This window comes from Cherax quadricarinatus, chromosome 23 (genome assembly GCF_038502225.1).
Source record: "Cherax quadricarinatus isolate ZL_2023a chromosome 23, ASM3850222v1, whole genome shotgun sequence".
NCBI lineage: Eukaryota > Metazoa > Arthropoda > Malacostraca > Decapoda > Parastacidae > Cherax > Cherax quadricarinatus.
In genome coordinates, this window is record NC_091314.1 from 3,268,995 (window position 1) to 3,280,751 (window position 11,757).

Below are 11,757 nucleotides of genomic sequence, written 5' to 3' on the forward strand. Positions count from 1 at the left end.
GGTCCACAATGTTGCCTGGAACATGAGGCTTCAGGTCCACAATGTTGCCTGGAACATGAGGCTTCAGGTCCACAATGTTGCCTGGAACATGAGGCTTCAGGTCCACAATGTTGCCTGGAACATGAGGCTTCAGGTCCACAATGTTGCCTGGAACATGAGGCTTCAGGTCCACAATATTGCCTGGAACATGCGGCTTCAGGTCCACAATGTTGCCTGGAACATGCGGCTTCAGGTCCACAATGTTGCCTGGAACATGAGGCTTCAGGTCCACAATGTTGCCTGGAACATGAGGCTTCAGGTCCACAATGTTGCCTGGAACATGCGGCTTCAGGTCCACAATGTTGCCTGGAACATGGGCGTCGACGATCTTATTCGTCATTCTTTTACCAGTGTATCAAAACTCACTTAACGTAGAGTCGTAGTTGGTTTTATCTTCTGTCCCAAACGTCTTGACATAGAATGAAATACGCAGATAAGCCGCAGTTGGGAGAATGCAACTTACGACGATGTCTCGCCCCGACGTGGACCAGTCACTAAACGCACGTCGTCCCAAGGTCAGTTCTTCCATGGGAGGGTTCATTGCGGAAATATAAACGCTTAAGGAGTATAATGCGATTCTTTATTGACAACGTTTCGCCCACACAGTGGGCTTTATCAGGTCACAAACAAATCTGTTTGTTGATAAATTAGACACATGTGCAACACTTGAGTATCTTTAATGACGAAACGTTTCGCCACACAGTGGCTTCATCAGTCCTTCATTCTTTTCAAGATTGATGGACTGACCACATCGACTCAAGGCTGAGGGACTGATTACCTCAAACTCCTCCTGTTCTTCACCGTTGTCCTTTGTATGGACTGATGAAGCCACTGTGTGGCGAAACGTCTCCTCATTAAAGATACCCAAGTGTTGCACATGTTTCTAATTTATCAACTTGTCGGTTCTCTGAACCGACAACAGATCTGTTTGTGACTTGATAAATCCCACTGAGCGGGAGAAACGTTGTCAGTAAAGGATCACATTATACTGCTTATGTGTTTATATTTCCATTGTGTCGGTATTTTATACCATTTATTTCCGCCGAGGGTTATTTGTGTATTGTTCCAGTCAAGTTATTGTGCGTCTTTATTCTTCTAAAGACGCACTATAACAAGACGCTAAAATCACCATTTTCATTTACGATCGTCAATGCAACACTCTTTCAAAACCTAAGATGGAAGACACAACAAACCTCTTCCCAGCTAACGAAGCGGCCACCGGATTTTCCCAGGTCTTCCACCAATAACATCAACATTGCAGTCGTCACCTCCAAAACTATTCAGGATTTGAAAGCGGCTGGTATAATGACACTGATTATAGGGTTGAGAGGATATAAGTACTTACACTTTAGACATTTTTATTGAATTCCTATCGGTGCTCGGATCTTGGTCATTCTAAATGATTCAAGAGAAGTAGTGTGTATAATGTTCGCCAAGACCGTAGTCCTGGCGCGGGTCTCAATCTTGCGATGACCCGTCTCTGGCTCCCGAGGGAGAAAGGTTTCTACAATGACGCGACATATGCTGTTCAAGCACTCTTCTGGTCAGTTCAACTGGTGCATCTCATAAGCGACAACACCGTATGTACTCCTAACTATGGACACTAGCGAGGAGGATATGTCGTTATCACAGGTAACAGCTTGTCTGGTTCGTTGACTCCATGGTACACTAGTGTGGCCGCAGTCATCTCTGGTTCCTCTTCGGGAGGGAATATCACTCCTAGTTGCCTGCGGAGTGTCTCAGTAACTTCGCACTCCAGAAGATAGTGTGTTAGGGGCCGCTGGACAACGTGCTGACAGTACTGGCACATCTCCTCCTCAGCCTTGTCTACCATCATCTTGGCTGTGGGAAAGCCCAAACGAAGCCGATGGATGGCGGTACACTGCGCTCTGGACCAGCTTCTATCATATGGAGGGGGTTCTCCCTGAGTCGCTGCTCGGTACCACTGTTGAGATGGGGTATCACCTAAGACCTCCACCATAAGTTTCATGGCTCTGGCAGCCACCAGTTTGGTCTGTCGTAGGCTGATTGGGACAGTAATCCCAACATGTGGATAGTGTGTTGCTGCCTTGGCTGCATCATCTGCCGCCTCATTTCCCCGGATGCCAGCATGGCTGGGGATCCAGTTCAATGTCGATCTGTTACCCTGAACTTCTAAGGCTGTCATTATGCTCAGGATCGATGTGATGAGGTGAACATTGTCCTGTGGTTGAGGATGGGAGAGGGCATTGATTGCAGACGTGGGATCAACATGTATGACAGGTCGGAGTCGATGTCGTAGGGCATGTGACAATGCCTGCTGAATCGCCACCAGCTCAGCTTGAAGGATCGTGCAGTGGCCAGGGAGTCGCCAGCCTTGTGTGTGACCATTGTGGTACAGTCCACCTGCTGCTCTCTTCCTGTCAGGGTCGACAGAACCATCTGTGAAATACACTGCACATGTGCCTCCCTCTGCCAGTGCCATGCTTGTCTCAGCATGATTGCTGAGTGTCTTGACTGCAGAGACGCTTCGAGATGGGTAGCTGCATGATGCAAACATCGGCTGGATCTGGGCGCCAGGGAGGTGTTGGATGGTACCCAGCAACAGGAAGGTCACAACTCTTCTCAAGGAGTAGTTGTATAGGCAGCAGCTTCCGCCCAGCAGCACAAAACGAACGAATCCAGGAGTAGTCCGTGAAGAGTGTGGGATCTTGTGCCATGGTTGTCAATATCCGTCTCCTTAGTGGGGTACCTTGCTGCCTGTGCAGAATCGTGGCCACTTTGCAGGCATTTATGTATCTTACTCTGTCAGCCAGGGAAGGAAGCCGGGCCTCAGATCTGAGACATACTGTGTTGGTCCAGATGGGGGCCCCAAGCATAGTTCTTATCGCCTGATTTTGTACGACCTCCACTCTTTGCCTGCTCTGCGGGAAGAGATGAGCTAACGCCGGTGCGCCGTAGTCAATGAGCGAGCGTATAGCTTGTATATAGTACAAGCGAAGTACATCTTTGCTTGCCCCTGCACGGTGCCTCGTCATGGCTCTCATGGCGTTGAGTCTGAGTAGAGCACGTGACCTGACATACTCGGCCTGTTTCTGAAAGGTCAGCTTTTTATCAATGTAGATTCCCAAGTACAGGTAGGAGCCTGTCCACTCAAGTTCTATATCCTGAATACGTAATCTATTCACAGGATCTGGTCCCTTGAACATCATTGCAAGAGATTTCTCGGCCGAGATCTTGAGGCCTAGTTCCTTGCAAGACTGCGTAATTAGGTCCAAAGCTCTCTGAGCCTGTCGTTCTAAATTGCCTTTCTCATTCACTACGAGTGCAAGATCATCAGCATAGCTGAGGAGCTGTGTACCACTATGAAAGGGAAGGCTCACAAGTTCCTGCATAAGGATGTTAAACAGGGTAGGACTGAGCACACTTCCTTGTGGCGTACCGTTTTCCAGGGATTTAATGGAAGAGTAGTGTCCCTGAAAGCTGACACAGGCCTGCCTGCCCCTAAGGTAGGACTCTATCCAGGCCATGAGGCGTCCTTTGATTCCCTTCCGAGCTAGTATTGCCAGAATTGCTGTGGGGCTGGCTAGCTCAAATGCCTAATTATGTTAGTGTCGTGGTGTGAGTGTCGTGGTGTGAGTGTCGTGGTGTGAGTGTCGTGGTGTGAGTGTCGTGGTGTGAGTGTCGTGGTGTGAGTGTCGTGGTGTGAGTGTCGTGGTGTGAGTGTCGTGGTGTGAGTGTAGTGGTGTGAGTGTCGTGGTGTGAGTGTAGTGGTGTGAGTGTCGTGGTGTGAGTGTCGTGGTGTGAGTGTCGTGGTGTGAGTGTCGTGGTGTGAGTGTCGTGGTGTGAGTGTCGTGGTGTGAGTGTCATGGTATGAGTGTCGTGGTGTGAGTGTCGTGGTGTGAGTGTCGTGGTGTAAGTGTCGTGGTGTGAGTGTAGTGGTGTGTGTCGTGGTGTGAGTGTCGTGGTGTGAGTGTCGTGGTGTGAATGTCGTGGTGTGAGTGTCGTGGTGTGAGTGTCATGGTGTGAGTGTCGTGGTGTGAGTGTAGTGATGTGAGTGTCGTGGTGTGAGTGTAGTGGTGTGAGTGTCGTGGTGTGAGTGTCGTGGTGTGAGTGTCGTGGTGTGAGTGTCGTGGTGTGAGTGTCGTGGTGTGAATGTCGTGGTGTGAGTGTCGTGGTGTGAGTGTCGTGGTGTGAGTGTCGTGGTGTGAGTGTCGTGGTGTGAGTGTCGTGGTGTGAGTGTCGTGGTGTGAGTGTCGTGGTGTGAGTGTCGTGGTGTGAGTGTCGTAATGTGAGTGTCGTGGTGTGAGTGTCGTGGTGTGAGTGTCGTGGTGTGAGTGTCGTAGTGTGAGTGTCGTGGTGTGAGTGTCGTGGTGTGAGTGTCGTGGTGTGAGTGTCGTGGTGTGAGTGTCGTGATGTGAGTGTCGTGGTGTGAGTGTCGTGGTGTGAGTGTCGTGGTGTGAGTGTCGTAGTGTGAGTGTCGTGGTGTGAGTGTCGTGGTGTGAGTGTCGTGATGTGAGTGTCGTGTTGTGAGTGTCGTGTTGTGAGTGTCGTGGTGTGAGTGTCGTGGTGTGAGTGTCGTGATGTGAGTGTCGTGTTGTGAGTGTCGTGGTGTGAGTGTCGTGGTGTGAGTGTCGTAGTGTGAGTGTCGTGGTGTGAGTGTCGTGGTGTGAGTGTCGTGGTGTGAGTGTCGTGGTGTGAGTGTCGTAGTGTGAGTGTCGTGGTGTGAGTGTCGTGGTGTGAGTGTCGTGGTGTGAGTGTCGTAGTGTGAGTGTCGTGGTGTGAGTGTCGTGGTGTGAGTGTCGTGGTGTGAGTGTCGTAGTGTGAGTGTCGTGGTGTGAGTGTCGTAGTGTGAGTGTCGTGGTGTGAGTGTCGTGGTGTGAGTGTCGTGGTGTGAGTGTCGTAGTGTGAGTGTCGTGGTGTGAGTGTCGTGGTGTGAGTGTCGTAGTGTGAGTGTCGTGGTGTGAGTGTCGTGGTGTGAGTGTCGTGATGTGAGTGTCGTGTTGTGAGTGTCGTGTTGTGAGTGTCGTGGTGTGAGTGTCGTGATGTGAGTGTCGTGTTGTGAGTGTCGTGGTGTGAGTGTCGTGGTGTGAGTGTCGTAGTGTGAGTGTCGTGGTGTGAGTGTCGTGGTGTGAGTGTCGTGGTGTGAGTGTCGTAGTGTGAGTGTCGTGGTGTGAGTGTCGTGGTGTGAGTGTCGTGGTGTGAGTGTCGTAGTGTGAGTGTCGTGGTGTGAGTGTCGTGGTGTGAGTGTCGTGGTGTGAGTGTCGTGGTGTGAGTGTCGTGGTGTGAGTGTCGTGGTGTGAGTGTCGTGGTGTGAGTGTCGTGGTGTGAGTGTCGTGGTGTGAGTGTCGTGGTGTGAGTGTAGTGGTGTGAGTGTCGTGGTGTGAGTGTAGTGGTGTGAGTGTCGTGGTGTGAGTGTCGTGGTGTGAGTGTCGTGGTGTGAGTGTCGTGGTGTGAGTGTCGTGGTGTGAGTGTCGTGGTGTGAGTGTCATGGTATGAGTGTCGTGGTGTGAGTGTCGTGGTGTGAGTGTCGTGGTGTAAGTGTCGTGGTGTGAGTGTAGTGGTGTGTGTCGTGGTGTGAGTGTCGTGGTGTGAGTGTCGTGGTGTGAGTGTCGTGGTGTGAGTGTCGTGGTGTGAGTGTCATGGTGTGAGTGTCGTGGTGTGAGTGTAGTGATGTGAGTGTCGTGGTGTGAGTGTAGTGGTGTGAGTGTCGTGGTGTGAGTGTCGTGGTGTGAGTGTCGTGGTGTGAGTGTCGTGGTGTGAGTGTCGTGGTGTGAGTGTCGTGGTGTGAGTGTCGTGGTGTGAGTGTCGTAATGTGAGTGTCGTGGTGTGAGTGTCGTGGTGTGAGTGTCGTGGTGTGAGTGTCGTAGTGTGAGTGTCGTGGTGTGAGTGTCGTGGTGTGAGTGTCGTGGTGTGAGTGTCGTGGTGTGAGTGTCGTGATGTGAGTGTCGTGGTGTGAGTGTCGTGGTGTGAGTGTCGTAGTGTGAGTGTCGTGGTGTGAGTGTCGTGGTGTGAGTGTCGTGGTGTGAGTGTCGTGGTGTGAGTGTCGTAGTGTGAGTGTCGTAGTGTGAGTGTCGTGGTGTGAGTGTCGTGGTGTGAGTGTCGTGGTGTGAGTGTCGTGGTGTGAGTGTCGTGGTGTGAGTGTCGTGGTGTGAGTGTCGTGGTGTGAGTGTCGTGATGTGAGTGTCGTGTTGTGAGTGTCGTGGTGTGAGTGTCGTGGTGTGAGTGTCGTAGTGTGAGTGTCGTGGTGTGAGTGTCGTGGTGTGAGTGTCGTGGTGTGAGTGTCGTGGTGTGAGTGTCGTGGTGTGAGTGTCGTGGTGTGAGTGTCGTAGTGTGAGTGTCGTGGTGTGAGTGTCGTGGTGTGAGTGTCGTGGTGTGAGTGTCGTAGTGTGAGTGTCGTGGTGTGAGTGTCGTAGTGTGAGTGTCGTGATGTGAGTGTCGTGGTGTGAGTGTCGTGGTGTGAGTGTCGTAGTGTGAGTGTCGTGGTGTGAGTGTCGTGGTGTGAGTGTCGTGTTGTGAGTGTCGTGGTGTGAGTGTCGTGGTGTGAGTGTCGTGATGTGAGTGTCGTGTTGTGAGTGTCGTGGTGTGAGTGTCGTGGTGTGAGTGTCGTAGTGTGAGTGTCGTGGTGTGAGTGTCGTGGTGTGAGTGTCGTGGTGTGAGTGTCGTAGTGTGAGTGTCGTAGTGTGAGTGTCGTGGTGTGAGTGTCGTGGTGTGAGTGTCGTAGTGTGAGTGTCGTGGTGTGAGTGTCGTGGTGTGAGTGTCGTGGTGTGAGTGTCGTGGTGTGAGTGTCGTAGTGTGAGTGTCGTAGTGTGAGTGTCGTGGTGTGAGTGTCGTGGTGTGAGTGTCGTGGTGTGAGTGTCGTGGTGTGAGTGTCGTGGTGTGAGTGTCGTGGTGTGAGTGTCGTGGTGTGAGTGTCGTAGTGTGAGTGTCGTGGTGTGAGTGTCGTAGTGTGAGTGTCGTGATGTGAGTGTCGTGGTGTGATTGTCTTGGTGTGAGTGTCGTAGTGTGAGTGTCGTGGTGTGAGTGTCGTGGTGTGAGTGTCGTGTTGTGAGTGTCGTGGTGTGAGTGTCGTGGTGTGAGTGTCGTGATGTGAGTGTCGTGTTGTGAGTGTCGTGGTGTGAGTGTCGTGGTGTGAGTGTCGTAGTGTGAGTGTCGTGGTGTGAGTGTCGTGGTGTGAGTGTCGTGGTGTGAGTGTCGTAGTGTGAGTGTCGTAGTGTGAGTGTCGTGGTGTGAGTGTCGTGGTGTGAGTGTCGTAGTGTGAGTGTCGTGGTGTGAGTGTCGTGGTGTGAGTGTCGTGGTGTGAGTGTCGTGGTGTGAGTGTCGTAGTGTGAGTGTCGTAGTGTGAGTGTCGTGGTGTGAGTGTCGTGGTGTGAGTGTCGTGGTGTGAGTGTCGTGGTGTGAGTGTCGTGGTGTGAGTGTCGTGGTGTGAGTGTCGTGGTGTGAGTGTCGTGGTGTGAGTGTCGTGGTGTGAGTGTCGTGGTGTGAGTGTCGTGGTGTGAGTGTCGTGGTGTGAGTGTCGTGGTGTGAGTGTCGTGGTGTGAGTGTCGTGGTGTGAGTAGAAAAGAGTGAGATCATTTTTATTTGTTAGATTTCTGTAGACTGAGAGAATGGGTGTCCTTGTTGGGCGTCCATGTTGGGCGTCCTTGTCGGGCAACCTTGTTGGGCGTCCATGTTTGGCGTCCTTGTTGAGCAACCTTGTTGGGCAACCTTGTTGGGCGTCCATGTTGGGTGTCCTTGTTGGGCAACCTTGTTGGGCGTCCATGTTGGGCGTCCATGTTGGGCGTCCTGCATAGAACAACAAATAGTAATTTGTTCTCGTCTTCTACTTGAAGAGCAAATTTAAAAATAAATTAAACATTTGTGATAGTGAATTTATTAAGAGACAGGTACACATGAATACATTTACATAAATTATCATACATAGCAACATATGTATACATTACGCAGGATAACCCAGAAAAGGACACAGTGATTTGTCTCCATTGGGGTCCTAGATAAGAGAGTCCTGAGTGCTGAGTCTTCTGGGACTGATTACCTCAATGTTATCAATATATCTGAGTCACGTGACAGTATTTATACATATTATTTCGATACTTCCAGATAATATTATACCCAGTAGAATCACATGGCTTCAAATCTTCAGTTAATTTGCTTTGTAATGCAACTTCCGAGCGGATTCAAACTTTGTGTATTACGAGATATTGTCCTATGTGAGGTAACTACAGAATGCCACTACAGTTTGGTTTTAAGGTAATGTGTTTTTTCTTGTGTTGGGCTGTGCATGTCCTAATTTTTCAGTTTTTATTAAAGGAGCTGGGTTATTAGTTTCCATGTGATGACTAGTGACTGCTTCTTCTCATTCATTTGGGAACCTTAACAATGCTATTCAACCACATTACAAACTTATGACGGAGTCTGCACTATGCCTTTCGCGTGTATTGGGGGACAAGGGAGGGAAGGGCTGGGGTTATGCAATACTGGGATCGTGCAGCGACTGAAATACATTTTCTTTCCCCTGGTAGTAAAAATTTTTAAGGGGAATAAAATTTATTTTTCGACAGGCACTCTGACACACACACACACACACACACACACACACACACACACACACACACACACACACTCACACACACACACACACATGTAGTGTGGGGTTCGGAAGGAGATTGATGGATAAGGTAAACTCACTTGTTGGATGGTAACGCTATATTGTCAGACTGTGGTAATGGGAGATGGAGGGAGCCCAGCCTGCCGTGTTCTGCCTTCTTCTATGCCTATGCATCGACTGAGAGGGAAGCAGCTTGTCTCACTGACTCATGCTGTATCCCGTGACGTCATACAGTCACTCGGCCTAGGGATCTTCTATATAAAGCACATGGATGGTACTATGATACGCTATACAACACATATAAGGGGATCAGCAACTATGCTGACACACACTCACACACACACACACACAATACTGAAGTAATTGTTTAGTCATAGAGTTGTCAGGAAGTAGAATAGTCTGGCAAGTGACGTAGTGGAGGCAGGAACCATACATAGCTTTAAGACGAGGTACGACAAAGCTCATTGAGCAGGGAGAGAGAGAGGACCCATTAGCGGTCAGTGAAGACGCGGAACCAAGAGCTATGACTCGACCCTTGCAACATCAAATAGGTGAGTATCAAAACTACAGTCAATATTTCTCAATGTGACCGCCACTGGTCAACAAAGTCGCCGTTGTTAACTGGGCCAACGGGGGGGAAGAGTGTTAATCCCGGTGCTGTTACCGTTATATAACGGCACGACGAGGATGGGGGGATATAGTCCGGGTTTGTTATTACTGCGTAATTGCAAACTGTTGTTATTGGCAAGGAGATAAAATCCTATCTTGGGAGATTTGCGAGGAGCAGGAATGAGTTTGGCTGGTGTGTGTGTGTGTGTGTGTGTGTGTGTGTGTGTGTGTGTGTGTACTCACCTAATTATAGTTCCTGGCCCCGTGTGTGTGTGTGTGTGTGTGCTAACCTACATGTGGTTGCAGAGGTCGATTCCCAGCTCCTTGTCGCTTGCTCGTTTCACACCCTCATTCCCTCGTACCTGTTCTTAAAACCACGTATAGATCCTTTCTCCACTTCGTCGTCCAGATCCTTCAACTTGCTGACCATCCTGAGACTTAAGAAGACTTCCTGATGCCACTGTGACTCATCTATGACTTCAACTTCCAGCTGTACCCCGAAGTACCTGTTTCCCGCCTCTCAAACAGCGTTTCCCTATCTATCTTGTCAATTCCTCTGAGCATATATTATGTTATTCTGTTTCCCCTCTCTTAAACATGTTTTTTTTTACCACTACGTTTCATGGCACACATATTAGTGTTACTTTCCTCTACTTAAACGTTTTACTAAGTTAGTCTTCTTATTTATACCTATCTTGAATTACAACTCTCGTCGTAACCTGCTGCTATGGGACTACCTCCACCCTCTTCATTCCTCTGTTTCTGTCCCTGTATTGTATTGATAAAGCCGCTGTTGGGCGAAACGTCTACATAAAGATACCCAGTTGTTGCATATGTGTCTAATTCTTCAGTAACTCTTATCTTTTATATCTGGCTAAACCCGAGTATCCAGGTGTAGAGTATTTCAAGACAGTATAATTGGATATTCCACGAAGCAGACAGCCAACACTTGCAAACTCTCATAGTACACTGACTCTGTCATTCTTAAGGTTGAAAGTCACCTTTGGTTCACCCGGAAGTGGATTACATCAGACCAAAGGTGCCCAATGTCTATACTCACTGTTTTCAAAGAGAAATACCTGATTTCGGACAGACTTTATGCCAGTCTTATGTCACTGAGTCGTGGAAGCAACAGCAGCTGCGGGTTGTTCACTGAGTCAGCCTTGCTAAGTAACCCCCATCAAAGGGTGTCGTAATGCCGGTAAAAGGCTCTTGATCCAAGGAAATGAAGCTACAATTCCTTCCCCTTGGACCATTCCATAGACACTAAATGATCCTTACAATAATAATAATAATAATATACACAAAAATAAAGAGCTTGAGCGGGAGAGATTGGCACTGTGAAGGGCAGAGGTAGTGGCACTACCGGTGGCCCTGTAGCGTGGCAGGGCGAGGCATGTTGTGGCACCACTAATGGTTTTAAAACGAAGTCGTGGCAGACAGGAATAGTTGCAAGGAGTGGCAGTAGTGGAGAGTAACATGAACCAAAGTCACAAAAATGAACGTGTGTGAAGGGAAGTGGCACTGTAGATGGGCAATGCACGCATGTTGTGCCTGGCACTAACCCGTTTCCATAAGCCAGCGAGAGCCACACACACACACCTCGGTCCTACCAGAGCATCCAGGGTGATGCCAATTTCTGTGACTGCTGCCTCAACACCGCCGTAATAGGCAAGAATACGATGGTACTGCTTCCTACTGCATGTAGAACACTGCTGCTTCTCTGCTGCACTGCTGCTTCTCTGCTGCACTGCTGCTTCTCTGCTGCACTACTGCTTCTCTGCTGCACTGCTGCTTCTCTGCTGCACTGCTGCTTCTCTGCTGCACTGCTGCTCTTCCCTTAAAAAAGAAGGTATTGATGGTGGAAGAAGACTTTTAAAAACGATCCACTTCCCCAGACACATACCAGTGTTCCTTCACTCTATTACGATCATTTTTATAATAGGGTGTCTGGCTGAATCGTTATTGTTTAGCTTGCAATTGCTCGCCTAGATTTATTTTGCCCAAACTGTTCATTCTGAATATGTTTAGTAGGTAAATTATATATTTTTTTCTTACCCTTCACGAATTTAATATTACAAATTCCCTTCAAAGTATATTTTCATGCCGGGAAGAATTTCGTGTTTTTTTTTTCTCACGGTGACGTATTAGTTAATAGGTAAAGTAAGTTTTTTCCAGTCTGTTGGGATTTGTTCTAGACACACACACACACACACACACACACACACACACACACACACACACACACACACACACACACACACACGTTCTTGCATTTAGGTATAAACCTACAAAGGCTGACGGTCCTGGAGAGCCACGGACATGAACGAGTGCTAGCAGTTTTTTCCCACAGGTATACGTCCTTAGACCAGTTTCGCTCCTGGTGTACGTGGACGACCTGCCTGTCCTTGCTGGGTGAGGTTGTAAAGTTATTGAGAAGAACAAGCTGGGACGGCTACAAGAAGAAGCTTCAAAAGTTACTTTGTGGTGTTCTGTTTGACAGGTTTTGGTCATGTTCTGGT

At 49.0% G+C, this 11,757-nt stretch overlaps 1 protein-coding gene across 1 annotated transcript in view; it reads right to left on the reverse strand.

Moving 5' to 3' along the window:
- Positions 1 to 11,757, reverse strand: part of LOC128685824 (G-protein coupled receptor moody-like) — a 377,281-nt gene that overhangs the window by 211,434 nt on the left and 154,090 nt on the right. The gene's annotated exons all lie outside the window — the stretch shown is intronic.